The sequence below is a fragment of the Natator depressus genome, chromosome 2, assembly GCF_965152275.1.
Source record: "Natator depressus isolate rNatDep1 chromosome 2, rNatDep2.hap1, whole genome shotgun sequence".
NCBI lineage: Eukaryota > Metazoa > Chordata > Testudines > Cheloniidae > Natator > Natator depressus.
In genome coordinates this window covers 55,509,040-55,527,983 of record NC_134235.1, presented here as the reverse complement: position 1 = coordinate 55,527,983, position 18,944 = coordinate 55,509,040, and the positions used below count along the sequence as shown (strand labels likewise).

At 43.6% G+C, this 18,944-nt stretch overlaps 1 protein-coding gene across 4 annotated transcripts in view; it reads right to left on the bottom strand.

Annotated features, from left to right (window-relative positions):
* The window catches only part of STAU2 (staufen double-stranded RNA binding protein 2), a 222,988-nt gene extending 205,435 nt beyond the window's left edge, over positions 1-17,553 (bottom strand). For 2 of the 4 annotated variants that reach the window (XM_074944229.1, XM_074944226.1), the window contains exon 1: positions 17,456-17,553. The gene's annotated coding sequence lies outside the window, so the exon portion shown is untranslated. Of the gene's footprint in view, positions 1-893; positions 1,014-10,177; positions 10,327-17,455 lie in introns of those variants that run through there. The other 2 variants (XM_074944228.1, XM_074944227.1) reach the window with 2 other exon arrangements.
* Positions 17,554-18,944: the final 1,391 nt, after the last annotated feature.

Genomic DNA, 18,944 nt, shown 5'->3' with positions numbered 1-18,944 from the left:
TGAGGTAGGTAGTGTTTAATTTGAAATGCTACAGCAGTGCAACTTCAGTGCAGCATTTGTGACACTGTAGTGTTTCAAGTATAGACAAGCCCCGATTCTGGTAACCTATCAGAGTAACTATGTCAATGTTGTCGCACTGGTGTACATTTCAAAAATGTCCCTAATGAAGAAAGGCCCTCAAAAGGTACTTATTTTAGCTATTGGGAATTAGTCAAATTTTTTTCATCAGAAAATCCCAATTTATCAAAACAAAAACATTCCATAGGAAAAGATCAGTTTAGATAAATTTCCCATTTAAAATAATTTTTTAAAAGTTTTGAAATCATCAAAACCTCCTGTTTCAACATTTTTTAAAATGAAAAGTACTTTTTTTATTCAAAATTACTTTTTGTTTCAAAATTTAAGTACATAAAAAATTAAAGTTGAAATCAAAACATTTCAAAATCATCAAAACAAAACATTGCAACTGACCTTCTTTGAATTTGGGGGATGAGGGATTTTCAGTACATTTTTGATATTTTGACTTTTCACCACAATTTGTAACATTTTAAAATGTCAAAGTTCTTGCAAGACAAAAAAAACTGTTTCTTGCCGAGCTGTACTTGTGAGTTTAATTCAGGGGTTGGACTGCAGCAGCACATAGTGGTATGCTATTCCAATACTCCTCTGATGCCCTCAGTCTGTAGAATTAAATTTCATTTTTAAAAGGGGCAAGTCAACTAAAAATTTCACATTTCTGTCTGAAAAGGATTTAATGTCTATTAGTACAAGTAATAACAGATTAGTAAAATTGCAAAGAGATTTGTGTGGGCATACGGGTGATTTCTCAGCAGTAGACCTAAAATTGAAAGGCTCTGTCTTCACTAGAAAAAAAAAGGTGTAGTTTACAATACCTGTGTTACAATCCTAGTGAAGACAAGGGAGTTGTAGCATTAACCTGTTAAGCAAAAGGTATATTTTTAGAATCATAGAAGATTAGGGTTGGAAGAGACCGCAGGAGGTCATCTAGTCCAACCCCCTGCTCAAAGCAGGGCCAATCCCTAACTAAATCATCCCAGAGACAGCTTTGACAAGCCAGGCCTTAAAAACCTCTAAGGATGGAGATTCCACCACCTCCCTAGGTAACCCATTCCAGTGCTTCACCACCCTCCTAGTGAAATAGTTTTTCCTAATATCCAACCTAGACCCCCCGCCACTGCAACGTGGGACCATTGCTCCTTGTTCTGTCATCTGCCACCACTGAGAACAGCCTAGCAGAGCTCCATCCTCTTTGGAACCCCCCTTCAGGTACTTGAAGGCTGCTATCAAATCTCCCCTCACTCTTCTCTGAAGACTAAATAAGCGCAGTTCCCTCAGCCACTCCTCATAAGTCATGTGCCCCAGCCCCCTAACCATTTTTGTTGCCCTCCACTAGACTCTCTCCAATTTGTCCACATCCTTTCTGAAGTAGGGGGCCCAAAACTGGATGCAATACTCCAGATGTGGCCTCACCAGTGCCGAACAGAGGGGAATAATCACTTCCCTCTATATGCTGGAAATGCTCCTACTAATGCAACCCAATATGCCGTTAGCCTTCTTGACAACAAGGGCACACTGTTGACTCATATCCAGCTTCTCATCCACTGTAATCCCAAGGCCCTTTTCTGCAGAACTTCCGCTTAGCCAGTCGATCCCCAGCCTATAGCAGCGCATGGGATTCTTCCTTCCTAAGTGCAGGACTCTGCGTTTCTCCTGTTGAACCTCATCAGATTTCTTTTAGCCCAATCCTCCAATTTGTCTAGGTCACTCTGGACCCTATCCCTACCCTCCAGCATATCTACCTCTCCCCCCAGCTTAGTGTCGTCTGCAAACTTGCTGAGGGTGCAATCCACGCCATCCTCCAGATCATTAATGAAGATGTTGAACAAAACCGGCCTCAGGACCGACCCCTGGGGCATTCCGCTTGATACTGGCTGCCAACTAGACATCGAGCCGTTGATCACTATCGGTTGAGCCCGACAATCTACCCAGCTTTCTATCCACCTTACAGTCCATTCATCCAGTCCTTACTTCTTTAACTTGCTGGCAAGAATACTGTGGGAGACCATATCAAAAGCTTTGCTAAAGTCAAGATATATCACGTCCACTGCTTTCCCCATATCCAGAGAACCAGTTATCTCATCATAGAAGGCAATCAGGTTGGTCAGGCATGGACTTGCCCTTGATGAATCCATGTTGGCTGTTCCTGATCACTTTCCTCTCCTCAGAGTGCTTCAGAATTGATTCCTTGAGGACCTGCTCCATGATTTTTGCAGGGACTGAGGCGACACTTACCGGTCTAAATTTCCTCTGATTATCCTTCTTCCCTTTTTAAAAAGACAGGCACTATATTTGCCTTTTTCCAATCATTCAGGACCTCCCCTGATCGCCACGAGTTTTCAAAGATAATGGCCAATGGCTCTGCAATCACATCAGCCAACTCCCTCAGCACCCTCGGATGCATCGCATCCGGCCCCATGGACATTGTGCAGAAGGTCGGACTAGATGATCATAATGGTCCCTTCTGACCTTAATATCTATGAATCTATGTCCAGCTTTTTTAAACAGTCCTTAATCTGTTCTTTCACCACTGAGGGCTGCTCACCTCCTCCCCATACTCTGCTGCCCAGTGCAGCAGTCTGGGAGCTGACCTTGTCTGTGAAGACCAAGGCAAAAAAAGCACTGAGTACTTTAACCCTAACAGAAACAGCCAAAAAGACTGGAGACAAAAATATTGTTCTCCTCATTTTCATTTACTTGATGCCTTTGAAGGTTCTCTGCACATAGCCAGTTTTACTCCCATGTTGCTGATTGTTTCACTTCCTAGTTTCCTATGCACTCAATGCACTATTCTGGAAGCCCACATGAATGCTCTTCTCATCCACCTTGCATGTCTTTGTTGAAGCAAGCTGAAAGGTAATGGAGTGGGCAGGAAGTTCTCTTCATCCACTGCTCCTCTTCCCCAACCCCTACTCAAAGCTAGACTGGACAGTGAAAGAGCAGTAAGATAGATGTTTCAAAAGGTCAAAACCCCTATAAAGATCCAAGAAACTAAAGGAGGGTGTGACAGGGGACGGACTCACAAGTTAGTTGGAGGGCTGCAGGAGTTCCAGACTACCCCCAACTCCTCTAAGAAACAAGGAGCAAGAAGAAAAGACTAGAGCTTTCCCCAGGACTAGGGGAGATGGCAGTGAGGGCTGTGGGAGAGAGAAGGTAGACTCTTACTCAGCAGGGTAAGGTGGGGGCTAGGTTGCTCCTGGGCCCCTCTGTGGGTCCAGAGGACACAAGACTGACAGCATGGAAGCAGAGGGGCACCTGGATTGCCCTGGGCAACCCAAAAAGCTGGGAGACACAGGGGGCAATGAGTTGGGAGAGGGAACAGCACAGACATAGCTGGATGGGATGGAGTCTCTTCACTTCCCCATCCCCTCTGCTGGGATGGAGAACAGCACAGCTCATCAGTGGCTGTGGAAGAGGAGAAAAAGTTCCACATTACAACCCTCACCATGGTATAGCAAGCCGTTAAGCTGAGAAGTGGGATGAGGGAGATGTCTCTACTCTCCAGGCAGGGAGCACTGCCATGCACATCCACATGAGTTGCAGGGAGAAAATCCTAGTGCATGTTCTGTGCTGTTATTCCTATGCACACTTTACTGCTTCTATGACCAGCTAAGTTCCCTCTAAACTGCGCGGCCATGCGGTAGCCTATTAAGCACCATACAGGCGCTCAGGGCTGCACTGGGGAAGAGATGCCAGAGGGGACCATAGTAATCATCTAGCCTGACCTCCTATATGACACAGGCCATAAAACTTCCCCAAAATAATTCCTACAGCATATCTTTTAGAAAAACATCCAATCTTGATTTAAAAATTGTCAGTAATAGAGAATCCACTGTGATCCTTGGTAAAATGTTCCAGTAATTAATTATTCTCACTTTTAAACATTTATACCTTATTTCCTGTCTGAATTTAGCTAACTTCAACATCCAGCCATTGGATCATGTTATACCTTTCTCTGCTAGACTGAAGAGCCCATTAAATATTTGTTCCCCAGATAGGTACTTACAGATTGTAAACAAGTCACCCCTTAACCTTCTCTTTGTTAAGATAGATTCAAGGAACTCAATCACTATAAAGCATGTTTTCTAATCCTTTAATCATTCTTGTGGCTCTTCTCTGAACCCTCTCCAATTTATCAACATCCTTCTTGAATTGTGGATACCAGAACAGTATTCCAGCAGCAGTCATACCAGTGCCAAATACACAGGTAAAATAACCAGTCTTCTCCTACTCGGGATTCCTCATTTATGCACCCAACGATTGCATTCGCTCTTTTGGCCACAACATCACACTGGGAGCTCACATTCAGCCAACACACACCTCAAATCTTTTCCAGAGGCACTACTTCCCGGGATAGAGTCCCCCATTGTGTAAGTATGGCCTACATTCTTTGTTCCTTGATATATACATTTATGTTTATAGTATAGTTTACATTTATAGTAAAACGTATATTGTTTGCTTGTGCCCAGCTTAACAAGCGATCTAGTGGTTTGTCCTCTTTATTATTTACCACTCGTTCAATTTTTGTGCAGACTTTATCAGTGATGATTCTGTGTTTTGTTCCAGGTCATTAATATTAAATATTGTAGAGCTAAGAACCAATCCCTTCAGGACCCCACTAGAAACACACCACTCAATGATGATTCCCTATTTAGAATTAAACTTTGAGACCTATCAATTAGCTAGCTTTTAATCCATGTAGTGTGTGCCACGTTATTTTTATGTTTTTCTTGTTTTTTAATCAAAATGTCATGCAGTAATAAAAGTCAAAAGCCTTATCAGAAGCCTAAGTATATTACATCAACACTATTACCTTTATCACCAAACTTGTAATCTTCTAAAAAAAGGATATCAAGTTAGTTTAACAGTACCTATTTTCCATAAATCCATGTTGATTGGCATTAAATTACATTGTGCTCTATTAATTCTTTATTAATCAAGTCCCATATCAGGTGCTCAATTATCTTGCCTGGGATTGATGTCAGATTGATAGACCTATAATTACCCAGGTCATCTCGTTTACCCATTTTAAAGACTGGCACAACATAATATTTCTTTCAGTCTTCCGGAACTTCCCCAGTATTCCAAGACATATTGAAAATCAACATTAACAGTCCAGTAAGCACCTCAGCCATTATTTTAAAACTCCTGCATGCAAATTACCTAGACCTGCTGATCTTAAAATCTCTATCTTTAATAAACGTTGTGAGTTATTAAAGTTAAACATCCTCCTGAGGTATTAGTGGAATGAAAGAATTTTATCTTATGCTATGACTACATCATCTCTTTTCTTCCCAAATACTGAACAGAAATATTTATTGAACACTTCTGCCTTTTCTGCATTATTATTGCTAATTCTACCATTTCCATCTAGTGATGGACCAATATCATTGCTAGGATTCTTTTGTTCCTAATATACTTTAAAACTTCTTTCTGTTGTCCTCAACTCTACTGGTCATAGATTTCAACTTGTGCCCCTTGTCTTCCCTTATCAATTTTCTACAATTCCTAGCTTCTGATTCATACTCATTGCTATCAACTTTCCCTTTCTTCCATTTGTTTATTTACACACACACACACACTTTTTTTTATAGCTGCCTTCATTTGCTCTCTAAACCTGGAACTGTTTTTTTAAACCAATACAGCCTTCTTCCTCATTTGTAAGATTGTGGCTTTTGGGGCACCTAATAGTGTTCTAAAACAATTCCCAATTATCATTAACCCTTTTCTGATTAAATTCTTCCCCCAGCTGATTTGGCTCATAATTGCTTTCAGCTTTGTGAAAGTGGCCCTTTTAAAGGATCAAGCATATCTATCACTGGTCTGGACTTTATTCTGTTTGCACACTGTAAATGTGATCAAGTCATTATCACCTGTACATAAGTTACCATTAATTTTTAGTTCTCTCATCAGTTCTTTTTCTCTCAAGATGAGGTCTAAAACAGAATTCCCCTGTGGGAGAGGCAACACTTTTTGAATTAGGTAATTGTCATCTTTAATATTTAAAACGTCCAAGGATGTTTTAGTACTGGCAGCATGAGACCTCCAGCATGACAGCCAAACTGAAGTCCCCCATGATCACACAGCTTTTTTCCCTACACATTACAGATAGATGAATAAGCAGCCGCTCATCCTGTTTTCTGGTGTGATTTAGTGTGCTTAGCATACACTAATTAATAGCCTATCTTCGGTTTTACCTGTCAAGACACTGATCCACAAGCATTCAAGATAATTTTCTTCTGAGTATCAGTAACTCAAAAACAGGTAATGCCATATTTTATATAGAGTGCCACTTTCCCTGATTTTTTTGCCCCCTTGATCCTTCCTAAATAGATTATAAGCATTGATTTTAACAATCCCTGGATAGACCAGGGATCGGCAACCTTTGGCACGTGGCCTGCCAGGGTAAGCCCCCTGGCAGGCCGGGCTGGTTTGTTTACCTGCCACATCCACAGGTTCGGCTGGTCACGGCTCCCACTGGCCAAGTGTCGCCGCTCCAGACCAATGGGGGCTGCGGGACTTGGCGGAGCCATATGCTGTATATAAGTTATAACCACTGTACATTTTGTTTTTACTATCGTGTTAAATATAGCAGCTTATTTTGGGATGATGGGACATGCAGTTCTGCATTTAATTTTAGAATAGTTTCTAATTCAACCCTTACCATTCTGTCAAAGTAATAGAAACAAAAAATAACAGTTTAAAAGGGTTTGACTTCAAGTAACAGTAAGCGGTGGCTAAGTAGGATTACTTAATGTAGCTTGTTTATATTTGTTTTAAATCCTCAAAACTGACAAATTATGCATGAGGCCAGTGTATGTAAATGTTTATTCTTATCACTTATCCTGAACTCCCTTTTCCACTCCCTCCATTTGTTTGCTTCATTATCTTGTTGTCTCCTGCCTTAATTAAGGCTCTGATCCTAGAAGCTGATCCATACAGAACCCCACTGATTTCACATGTGTAACATACCCCTTGGTTGGTTTGGTGCCCTTGTGATTAGCACACCTAGTGCTGTCTCCCACTGGGTAGGTCTTGCAGTGCTGGTCCTCCTTTAATCAGAAGTGTGTGAGGTGGATGGGTGATTTGAATCCCTCCTGTAGTAAGGGCAGTGGCAGGGGAGCCCAGGCCTGCCCATTCCACTGGGCTCTGACCTCGGGCCCTATGAGGGTCAACAGCGGCTGGCCCCCAAAGGTGCCCTCAGAGTTATCCTCCTTGGGGCACCTCCTCCTGCTCTTTTTCTCTCCCAGCTTCCAGTCCAAGATAAGGTGAAAAGAAAAGAAAAAAAGAAAAAAGAAAAAAAGCAACCAAACTGTCAGCTCCAACCAAATTCAGCATATAATCTTATTCCCTCAGGGAGGCTTCTCCAGCACCCTTGTCAGGACCCTTCAGGATAGCTCCGTCCTCCTCTCCCACACCTTCCTCTTTCTGAGCTGGGTTGCTCCCTTTTCAACCCCATCTCCAGTTAGATCAGTGGTTCTCAAAGTATTTATCATTGTAGGCCACATCTGTAGCTCTCTCTTTGTTATATGGGACACATCTACACAACACATATACTAGCTGTATGGCCCCAACGATGTCACAGGGGCTGCAGTTGTGTGCTGATTGGGCTGCAAGCGGGCCATGGGTTGACAACCACTGAGTGAGAACATACTCAGTGCCATCCCTCCAGGCTGCAATCTGGGCACAGTACTGTCCTTTAAACCCTTACAGCCTAGTGTGGGGTTCGTATACATCACAACATGGAATAACTTGCAGGATTAGAGCCTTATATCATAAGATTTTGGCATAGGTCTTCCTATATATTTGTGCAGTGCCCAGTACAAGGGAGCCCTGATCTCATTGGAGACTCTGCATGCTCTCTCAATACAAATAAGTAATAATAAAAGGTGGCAAATAAAATTAGGCCTAACAAGTGTTTCACTTTAATTGACTAACATTTCTGAAGGATGAGAAAAAATATCCCTACATATTTTAATTTGGAAAATATTTTAATTTGGACAACAATTAGACTACTAAAATACATGTTAACATGGCACTAACTGATACTGTGGAAAAACTGACAATGTGAACTAATGTTCAAATTAAAGGAGGTTGGAAAGATTTCTCTACTGAAACGTACCATTTGCATCGTGCTAAACCAATCCTGCCATAGATTTTAGCCATTCAGCTCTAGCTCAAAAGAGAACTTCTGAAGAGGAAATGTTTTGCCTTGGGAATGGCACCAGATACAATTGTGGCAGAAAATTTTCCCACAAGGGATATCAGAATGAAAGGACTGAAATTTAATTCAAATTCTGTTTAGTGCCACATTATACCACCAGATTTACACCATAGAGATCAAAACTAAAGGTAAATTTTTACTTTTAGGGGTTAAACAGCAGCACCTACACTTAACAGAGAATCCATTTATATACTCTAGTGTTCTAAAATAGCAAATACACTGTTTCCCACCCAAAGCGGAATGGGTGTGTGTAGGGTAGCTAGCCAGAACACCAAATCATACTGTACCTTCCACAAAAGTAGATCAGAAGGGAAAATTTTAAGGATAGTATTGTTCACAGGGAAACTAATTTCTGCTCTTCAGAATACTCCTTTGTGTGGTCAGTTGGCTGGCTAGACATGGGTTTTTTTATGTAAGACTTCTCATTTCAATCAAGAAATTCAATAGCAAAATAATAATTTGCATTTACACAGCAACTTTCATCCAAATAATTCAAATATTTTTCCAAACATTAATTGAATCAGCCTCACAACATATCTGTAAACTACAATAGTATTTTACTCATTTTACATTAAAGCTCAGAGAGGTTAAGTGATTTAAAGGCTAAAAAACAAGTGAAAGGCAGAAGCAGGAATAGAATTCAGCCATTCTAACTCCTAGGCCCTCCTCTGCCCATTAGATCACAATGCCTCTCTAGCACCCAAGAATGCTATGTGCATTTGAAATACTACCTGAAGTCTGCTGGATCCTTAATTAACAGATAACAATGCTAGATTAATATATTAATATCTCTCACCAATGTCCTTCCGCAATTATGTCCCTTTTATGTCATGGAAAACTAGCCAATTTTTTTTTTACAAAGGCAGCCTGAAATTTCAAAAGAAAATCAAAAGTCTATGTAGAGAAAAACAGAGGTAGAGGAGGTGATTAATTATTACATAAACATTACAAAATCCAGACTTCCAAGATGAGCAAAATGGGAAGAGGAGGGTTTGTTTATTCGTTTAAATTGTTTCACAACATGTGATAGCAAATACAATAGAATGGAAGCAGTTTATCTAACAAGTGAGATAATTTTCCAGTATTTTGTAGTACGTAGCATAAATGTCAGCATAGAGGCAGATATTTGGCATACAAGCATTTTGGTTCTGGTAGGACATTTAGGCTGCTGTGACACACTACAGGTAACTTATATGGAGAATATGCATGTCAGGCCTCTTACATGCATGATATATGCAATACCAGAGTTGTAAACCCTGCATAATTCTGATATGCTGAAATGTATATCAGCTGATATACCTTTGTTAAAGCTGATGGGCAGCTAAACACTCTTTATTCAGCTGAATGGAAGAAGTAATTAAGATCATTTATGGAGAAAGACAGCAGAAGACAATGGAAGCCACCACCCAAAGCAGTAGGCCACATGCAAGGCTGATCAGCAGCTAAGCCATGTCGGCAGAAGGGTTTCCCTGGAGACTGACTGAAATGTTGGGGCATTCACTGGCTGTAGCTGTGTGTGTGGGAGGCAGAAGGGCAGGAAGACAAACAGAAAGGGTGAGCAGTCATCATGAGTATGGCCCTTAGAGGGAACAGAGGGAGGGCTCTTTGGGAGACTAGACTGGCTGCAAAGGCAGGCTTGGAAACGGCAAGCCAGGAAACTGCCCACTCTTATGTGTTCCTTCTGTGTTCAGGGAAACAGGACTTTATGTACATTCTTTGTAAATAAACATGATTGAACCAAATATCTAACTCGTATTATCAATCTCCCCCCTAGTTAAAGCAACCCAAATATTGGCTAACCACTTGAGCCAAAGGGACAATAATACTAGATATTTCACAGAATTATATTATATATCTGCTTAATTTTCATTGTACCTTTAAATGCATGCTGCCAACTCCTTCTAGCAGTAAGTTACCATGGAAAGTAGGAGCCCAGTCCTCCAGGTACTGAGTGCCCTCAGCTCCCCTTGACCTTGCACGAGGCCCTCAGCAACGCATAGAAAAAGGTCCTATGGACCTGGAAGCTCAAAAGAGATAGATATAAGATAGCTAACTAAGAAAAAAAATGTGACCCAAACCAGATGATATTGCCATCCTATGGGGCCCTTTCCAACTCATTTTATTCCAGTATGTGACAGCTCTCATAGCAAATATAAAACAAGCTTTCCTCCAGTCAATAGCAGGGCTTAAAAAATCCAATCACCTACTCACAGTAGCCTGTGGAAAACTTATTTTTTCAACCTGTGAACACGCAGCACCAGTCCCCCTTTGCCACTCACAGATTTTGAAAGCAGCTGCACTGTGAAATTAACAAGACTAGTCAGTTTCACAACTACCATTCAGAACTAGGCAGCAGTGAAACAGTCACAGATGAGGTCACTTCACTTCAGACTGGTAGAAACCCTACCAGTCTGCCTTTTTCCAGCAAGCAGGGATAGCAGGGTAAACTATGCTTCTCAGTAGGGCCTTGGCCCTGGACTCAATGGCATCTCTGCCCTCCTTTTCATACCTGTCTCTAGGTAGTAGGTTTAGTCCTCCATCAGGTCAGAGTCTGGTAAATTTATTCAAACTACGATTCTACACAGCACTAAGATTTTTTCCCCCCCGTGTTAAAATATGACAGAGAAAGTTAGTTAAATGGTTATGGGAATATGGCAACACTGGGGCTGCTAAATAAAAGGATATTGGTATAGATACCCCCTACTTAACCAAAGGAAAAGATGCAACACATCACAGTTGGGTATGCTGTAATATTGGGCTGCAGAACTCAGTATTTGGAAGCATTCTACTTATAACATGATTAATACACTAATAGATCCCTAAGTTACTCTTGGGGTAAAGTATGCACCAGCCATGCCTGCCTCTTACAGCCATGCACAGCTGGCACACACTTTTCTGTTTTCATTATGTTCTGATCCTAGTATTACACGGCCATAAGTAGCTTTCTCGTATTGGTCCATAGTTGTGACGAGTGAAATTATTTTTTCTAAATACTGTCCAAGATGATGCCTGGTAAGACTATTTTTCAGATTCTCCGTTGAAGCTTTGATCTTTCAGTATAAACATAAGTGTACTTCAGATAAGACTGTTCCCAGTTAAGAACACAGTCAACTTTAAAGAAAACATTTAGTAGGAAATCTATCTGTTCTCAGAACTGAACAAAGTACTTTGAACTATTAGCAAAAGTCCTAGGTCTAGTTTATACTTAAAAGTCTTTCCACTATAACTATTTCAGTTATGGGTGTGATTTTACCAAAAGAGTTATACTGGTAAAAGCCCTAGTGTGCATGCAGTTACACATATGTAAGATTTAGATTTAAACAAACAAACAAAAAAAAAACTAGAAATATACAAAATTAACATGTAACACATTAAATTGATTAAAAGCTGGCTAATTAATAGATCTCAAAATCTAATTGTAAATGGGGAAACACTGGCTCTTGGCTGACACTAACATTTTTTATTAATAATCTTGAAGAAAAAATAAAATCAGTCATAAAGTCTGAACAGGAGTAGAGAAGCTATTTTACTTGTGTATTTGGCACTGGGTCGACTGCTGTTGGAATACTGTATTAGGTTTTGGTATCCACAATTCAAGAAGGATGTTGACAAACTGGAGAGGGTTCAGAGGAAAACCACAAGAATAATTAAAGGATTAGAAAACCTGCCTTATAGCAATAGTCTACAAGAGCTCAATCTATTTAATTTAGCAAAGAGAAAAAGTAAAGGGATGACTTGAGTCTATAATGACAGGTTTCAGAGTAACAGCCGTGTTAGTCTGTATTCGCAAAAAGAAAAGGAGTACTTGTGGCACCTTAGAGACTAACCAATTTATTTGAGCATAAGCTTTCGTGAGCTACAGCTCACTTCGTCGGATGCATACTGTGGAAAATACAGAAGATGTTTTTATACACACAGACCATGAAAAAATGGGTGTTTTTCTCCCCACCCCCAAAACCCACTCTCCTGTTGGTAAGTAAGTGGGTTTTGGGGGGTGGGGAGAAAACCTGGATTTGTGCTGGAAATGGCCTACCTTGATTATCATACACATTGTAAGGAGAGTGATCACTTTAGATAAGCTATTACCAGCAGGAGAGTGGGGTGGGGGGGAGAGAAAAACACCCATTTTTTCATGGTCTGTGTGTATAAAAACAACATCTTCTGTATTTTCCACAGTATGCATCTGTGGAAGTGAGCTGTAGCTCACGAAAGCTTATGCTCAAATAAATCAGTTAGTCTCTAAGGTGCCACAAGTACTCCTTTTCTTTTTGAGTCTATAAGTATCTACATGGGGAACAAATACTTAATAATGGGCTCCTCAATATAGCGGAGAAATGTATAAAGATACAACAGCTGGAAGTTGAATGTTAGCTAAATTCAGATTGGAAATAAGGTGTAAATTTTTAATAGTGAGAGTATAATTAACCACTGGAATTTAAAAATTCTGGTGGATTCTCCATCATTGACAATTTTTAAATCAAGACTGGATGTTTTTCCAAAAGATAAGCTCCAGAAATTATTTTTTGGGAAGTTTTCTGGCCTGTGTTATACAGGAGGTCAGACCAGATGATCACAATGATCCCTTCTGTCCTTGGAACCTATGGTATAAACGTGACATATGGTATAGTCAGCGTGGCATAAAGCACCTGTATACCAATATAATTCCATCTACACTAGGGGGATATACTGCTTTAACTATAACTGTGTAGTTAGAGGTACAGCGTTCTAGTGTAGCCAAGCCCGAAATATGCGACCAGCTGCCCAATCTGATCAATGCCCAAACAATTCTGGAATTTTAATTTGCAAAACCCTTAACCGCTTGATTTGTGAACATAATACAGTTTAAAAAAAAAAAAAAAAACCAACCACCCCAAGAGGCATGGTTAGGTAGTCTGAACACAGGACTGGGACTCAGTAACTCCAGTGTTTTGATTTTAGAGCTAATATCTCACTCTGCGATTTTAAGCAAGTCAGTAAATCTCTTTGCCTCAGTTTTTCCATCTGTAAAAGGAAGGCAATTTGAACCTCCCTCATAGAAGGATTGTGAGTAATAACATTTTTGAAGTGTTGTGAAGATAAAATGTTCAAAGAATTGTTATTGGCCAAGCAAAGTGAGGCCTAATACTCAACTCTATGGCATTTCTCATTGTCTTTTATTGATATGAAACTGATTAAACAATGAAGAGAAGAAGAGCAGCAGATTAGATGATTTAACAATAAAATATAGGCTTCGTGGCACTATTCTGTAAAGTTGCTACAGGTTATGAGACAATGTTACTGTCCTTCCGATTACCACCTGCCAGCTCAGCCTACATAAGCAACAAAGTATGCGACCCTCCAGTCATATACAAATGCTGGAAAATATTTGGTCTACAACTCATACAACCTGCTTCAAAATTACATTAGATATTTTAGAAAGAAAGTTTTTGGCAGAAAAGCATCAAAGGATTGTAAGTGTACACTTTTATTTAACAAACTAGAGTAGATTTCTTCTTTTCAAAGACAAATTTATAGCCATAGTTCAGGCAGGTCAACACAAACGATCTAGAGGGAATATGACAGGTGTTGCATTTTCTAGTGGTTAGAACAGCAGCCTTAGAATCCAAAGATCTGGCTCTGCCACTGATTCACGGTGTAACCTTGGGAAGTTCACTTACTATTCCACTTTATAAAGACTTAGTACCTGATTCATGTCTCATAGTTATATCAGTATAAATCAGGAGTAAGTCCACTAAAGTCAACAGAGTCACATTTATAAAACTGGGAAGATAGGAAAAAATCAAACCTATGGTCTCTGCCCCCAAAGAACAGTCTAAGTGAGCTATGCCATTGATTTAGTATGTTAGCTTGGGGCATGTCACTTAACTTTTCTGTGTTTCAGTTTTTTCAGGTGTAAAACTGGGTTAACAATTCATCTTTGTAAACCACTTTCAGATTTCAGGATGAAAGATTACTCAAATACATGCTGCTATTATTATTATTATTCAAACAACCGTTGGGAGACTGAGTTACTCAGATTGGTACACAGATATATAAAGCCTTTCACAGACTGATAGTCTGAATCTAGCACAAATTGTTTACGTTTGTGCTAGATTCCAATGGCTTATGTTACATGAAGTGGTGGCGTCAATCCAGTACGTAGTGGCCAATAGCCACATTACTGTTGGATATCTCCACAGAGAGCACTCAATGAGCATGAGGACCGAGGTTCACTGTAGTGGATCCCTTCAAAGCACAGTTAAGAGTCATCAACTGGGCAGCACTGGAAATCTAGCACTGCTGCCAGCTCTCCTTAAGTAAAGCACATCTGGCACCTTTCATAAGCACTACAGTCACACAAAAACCTGATCAGCAAAAAAAGGCTTTGTCTACACTAAGAAAACTTTTACTGGTATATTAATGCAGTTATACAGAAGCAAACCCCTTAATGCACTGCAGCAGCACAGGGCAGAGTTTACCTTGCTGCAGCTTAATCTGGTAACGCATCAGAGATACAGCAGCATAAATCCACCTTGCATCATCTTACTCATATAGTATGTACTCACGTACTTACACCTGTGAAAATTTCCTTCATGGAAGCAGAGCCTTGCAAGTGTATACTGATTTCTGTACATTCACCACTGACAGTTCTCTACAGCACAGAGGCCTACGTTTCTAACCCTAATAACAGCAAAGCAAACCCTCCAAATGTGACCCAAACAAACAGAGTTTCCTGTGAGGAAGAGTATCACTGACTTCCCCATGTACCTCCATTTTCAGGCTAGCTGCACTGCAGGGAAATTCACCCTCAGAGGACAACAGGCAGTGTCTTCATGAGTAGGTCTTCACAGAAGTCCGACAAGCAGAGGGTGCCTGGGAAAAAACACCCTCTGCTGAGATGTTCTAGACCACGGGTGGGCAAACCTTTTTTCCTGAGGAGCACATCTGGGTATGGAAATTGTATGGCGGGCCACGAACGCTCACATAATTGGGGGTATGGGATGGGGTGCGGGTGGGACAGGGGTTTTGGGGTGTGGGCTCCAGCTGGGGGTGCGGGCTCTGGTGCAGGGCTGTGGATGAGGAGTTTGGGGGTACAGAAGGGGGCTCCAAGCTGGGATCAAGGGGTTCAGAGGATGGGAGGGTGATCAGGGCTGGAGCAGGGATCAGGAAACACTTACCTCAAGCAGCTCCCAGAAACAGTGGCATATCCCCGCTCCGGCTCCTACGTGGAGGCACTGCCAGTGGGCTCTGTGTGCTGCCCTGTCCACAGGCGCCGCCCCGCCACTCCCATTGGCCGGAAACCACAGCCAATAGGAGCTGCAGGGGTGGGGCTTGAGGCTGGGGCAGCATGCAGAGCTCCCTGGCTGCCCTTTTGCATAGGAGCTGGAGTGGGGATATGCCAGCTGCTTTCCGGGAGCCACGCAGAGCCATGGCACATGCAGAGCGGGGCAAGCCCCCGACCCCGCTCCCCGGCGGGAGCTCGAGGGCCAGATTATAAGGTCTGATGAGCTGGATGTGACCCAAGGGCCGTAGTTTGCCCACCCCTGTTCCAAACACATCTCCTCCCAAGCTAGTGGTGCCAACTTTCCAGTCTAGGATGACCATATTTCCCAAAAGGAAAATGGGACACCAAATGGAGCTAGCCCAAGCCATCTCACCCCACCTGCCTGGGGCTGGCATCACTGCTCACCAGAGCCCTGCCTGCTGCCCGCGAGGCTGGGGCTGGTGTCGCTGCTCACTCAAGCCCTGCCTGTCCCCCGCCCCCCCCAGCCTGAGAGGTTGGCACCCCTACTTTCCCTCTCACATTCCTCCACACCACACTTTTTTTGACAAAAGTAGGCATTTGATCAGTTGGCAAGAACTATGAGGAAAAATGCCCACTTTTGCCAAAAAAGTCAGGGCTTAAAAAAGGGACTGTCCCAGCCAAAATGGGACATACGGTCTGCACACCAGCTCAGGCCCCCAACAAAGCAAGTTTGTGAGGGCTTTGCACTGCTGTCATCATGGTTGACTTTTCTTCCACTGGGGACTCCAAAGCCTGAATTACATTGGCAGAAGTCTGAGTAACTTGGGGCTGAATACAGCCCAACAGCTCTTAAAAAAAAAAGAAAAGAAAAAAAAAAGTGAAATCCCCTCCTGATCTTTGGTAGTATTGACTCCTAACCTAACTATGCAACACAAATGTCAGCGTTAACTATTTTACTGTGAATCATGTTATAGGAGGATAAACACCTATCTATTCTGACACCATGGGAAAGTTTAGGCTTGTTAGGAAAGTTTAGGATTGTAGGTGAAGTTTGAGTACAGTAGCACTTTACTTTGAATCTATTGTGCAATCAATACAGCATACAAATAATATATTGTAAGGCTTTTGGTATCATTCTAAAGCATCAGTTTAATATGGTATTTTAAAATCTGTCTTGAACCTTGGAAAACAGATTAGCTAATGATCTTTTATAAGGAAGTAATCTGAATCACTTTGTAGTGAAATGTGGTAATGATAAGAGCTGAAAAGGCCACAATGAAAAAAGAGGCATGCTTTGGCCATAGAAAACTACTTCACAAATTTAACACAGGCCTGATGCAATATGCAGCCAATCCGCGATTCGAGTGGTACTTCTACAGCAAATAATCAGTCTCCTATCTTACCCCCCCCCCCCCCCCACCAGCTGCAATAGCTGAGCTGCTATTCAGCGTTGGGCAGCTAAAATCCGAGGCATTTCACTTGAGAGAGGTCTGAGTCGGGAGGCCGGCTGGGAAAGGAGCTGCATCAACCGGTGCATCTGCCGGGGGCGGGGAGGCTGCAGCATCGCCCCCCTCGAGAGGCGCGGGGAGCCCTGCGGGCAAGGGCTAGACATGGCGGGGGGAGAGGCGCGATCCCCTGAGCCGAGCTCAGCACTGGGGGCCCCATGAACGCCCTGCGCCCCGCGGGAGGGGAGCAGCGTTTACCAAGCAGGGCGGAGGCAACAGCTCCTGCCCTGCCCGGATCAGCGCGGTGGGGCCGCGGTGTGACCCGGGGCGGGGCCGGCAAAGCCGCCTGCCCCTCAGGCCGCCCCCCCCGCGCCCGGGGCCGCCGCCGCCGCGAGGGCGAGGTCCCTCAACACAGGCGGCCACTGCCCCGCCTCTCCCCGGGCGCGGGGCGGGGGCCCGGCCGCCCCCCGCGGGCCCGGTTACCTGGTTCCCGGGAACACTTTGGAGACGCTTCCAACATCGGCAAACACTAAAGAGAACTGACCCCGCCGCGGCCGCCGCCGGCCCCAACCACTCCGTCCCCAACCCCCGCGCCCGCCGCCGGCCCCGCCGCCTGTCCCCGCGCCCGCCGCCAGGCCCCCCGCCCCCGTGGCCCGCCTCCCCAAGGCCGCTGCCGCTCCCTCGCGGCCCCCGAACCCCGGCGGGGAGGCCCCCGGCGCAGCGCCCGGCCCGCCGCTCCCCCCCGCTGCCGCAGCGCGAATGGCCCCGTCCGCATCCTTTCCCCTGCGCCGCGCCGCGCCGGCCTGGCGGGCCGCAGCCAGCGCCCCCTAGCGCCAGCTCCGCGCAGCGCAGGGACCGCAGCAGCGGGGGGCCTCGCTCGCTGCAGACGCCGTTCCCGACTCACCCCAGGGCCGGGCCCAGCCGGCCGGGGAGCGCCCCGGGGGCCCTGCGCCCTGCTCGTGCCCGGCGTCAGAGCCGCTGGGCGGGGCACGACGCACGGCCCCCGAGTTGGGCCAGCGCGGCTCCCTGGCTGTGGGGCAGGCGCAGGGGCCGCTGTGCCCGGGCCTCAGGGCTCACGCAGCCACCATTTCGCCACGTGTGGCCTTTAAAGCAGGGCTCCCAATCGAGTCAGAGCCTGGGCTACGTCCGCCTCTCCCCACCTTATGCTAAACAAGGGGGGCCCTGGTTCCTAGGGGCAGGAACAGCCGCATGGGCCTGTCTGCGCAAAAAAAAAAAGTGGTGTAAGTAATGCAAGAAAACACCTGTGACTAGATTCTGGAGGCAGCCAGTGCTTTCCTGCCTGCGAAACAGTATTACCCCCTTGCTAAGTTACTAAGGAGGGCCTGTGCCACTGCTGTTTGGTTTGCATAACAACATTTGAAGAAATTTTGATTAGCAATAAGTGTTTGAAAATTTCACAGCATGGGACTTCCTACAAAACATTTAAACAGGGCGCAGTGCTGGCACCTGAGTGACTGGGCTATCATAGTTTGGGTATAAGAAACTGACTAGACTGCATAAGGAGTTACACAGTGAAATAACCCCAGGTACATTTATTTCAATTACTAGACCTTGATTTTTTCACATTCCCTCTACACTGAAGACTAGCTTCCTGTGAAATTCGGCTTAGAGTCACAGTGGAGGGCCAGAAGGTGCCAACAGATCATCTAGTGTGGTCTGTTGATAATTTATATGGAACTTATCAGAAAAGAAAGCTGAAAGGTGAATGTTTATAATTAACAGTTTTAAATTATTTAAACAATTTACTGTTAACACTCCACACAGCTACCAACTTGTGTCATATTTTAATTTTCCACTGTTTGGGAGATAGATAGATATAGATATGTCACCCACCTTGTCTCCTGACAAATTGGAATTTAAAAATACAAATGTTGATAGAAAATCAAGTTGCCATTCCTAAGCTAATTTTCTATTTCTGGTTTTTAAAAGAGTGTCCTGCAAACTTTTTGGA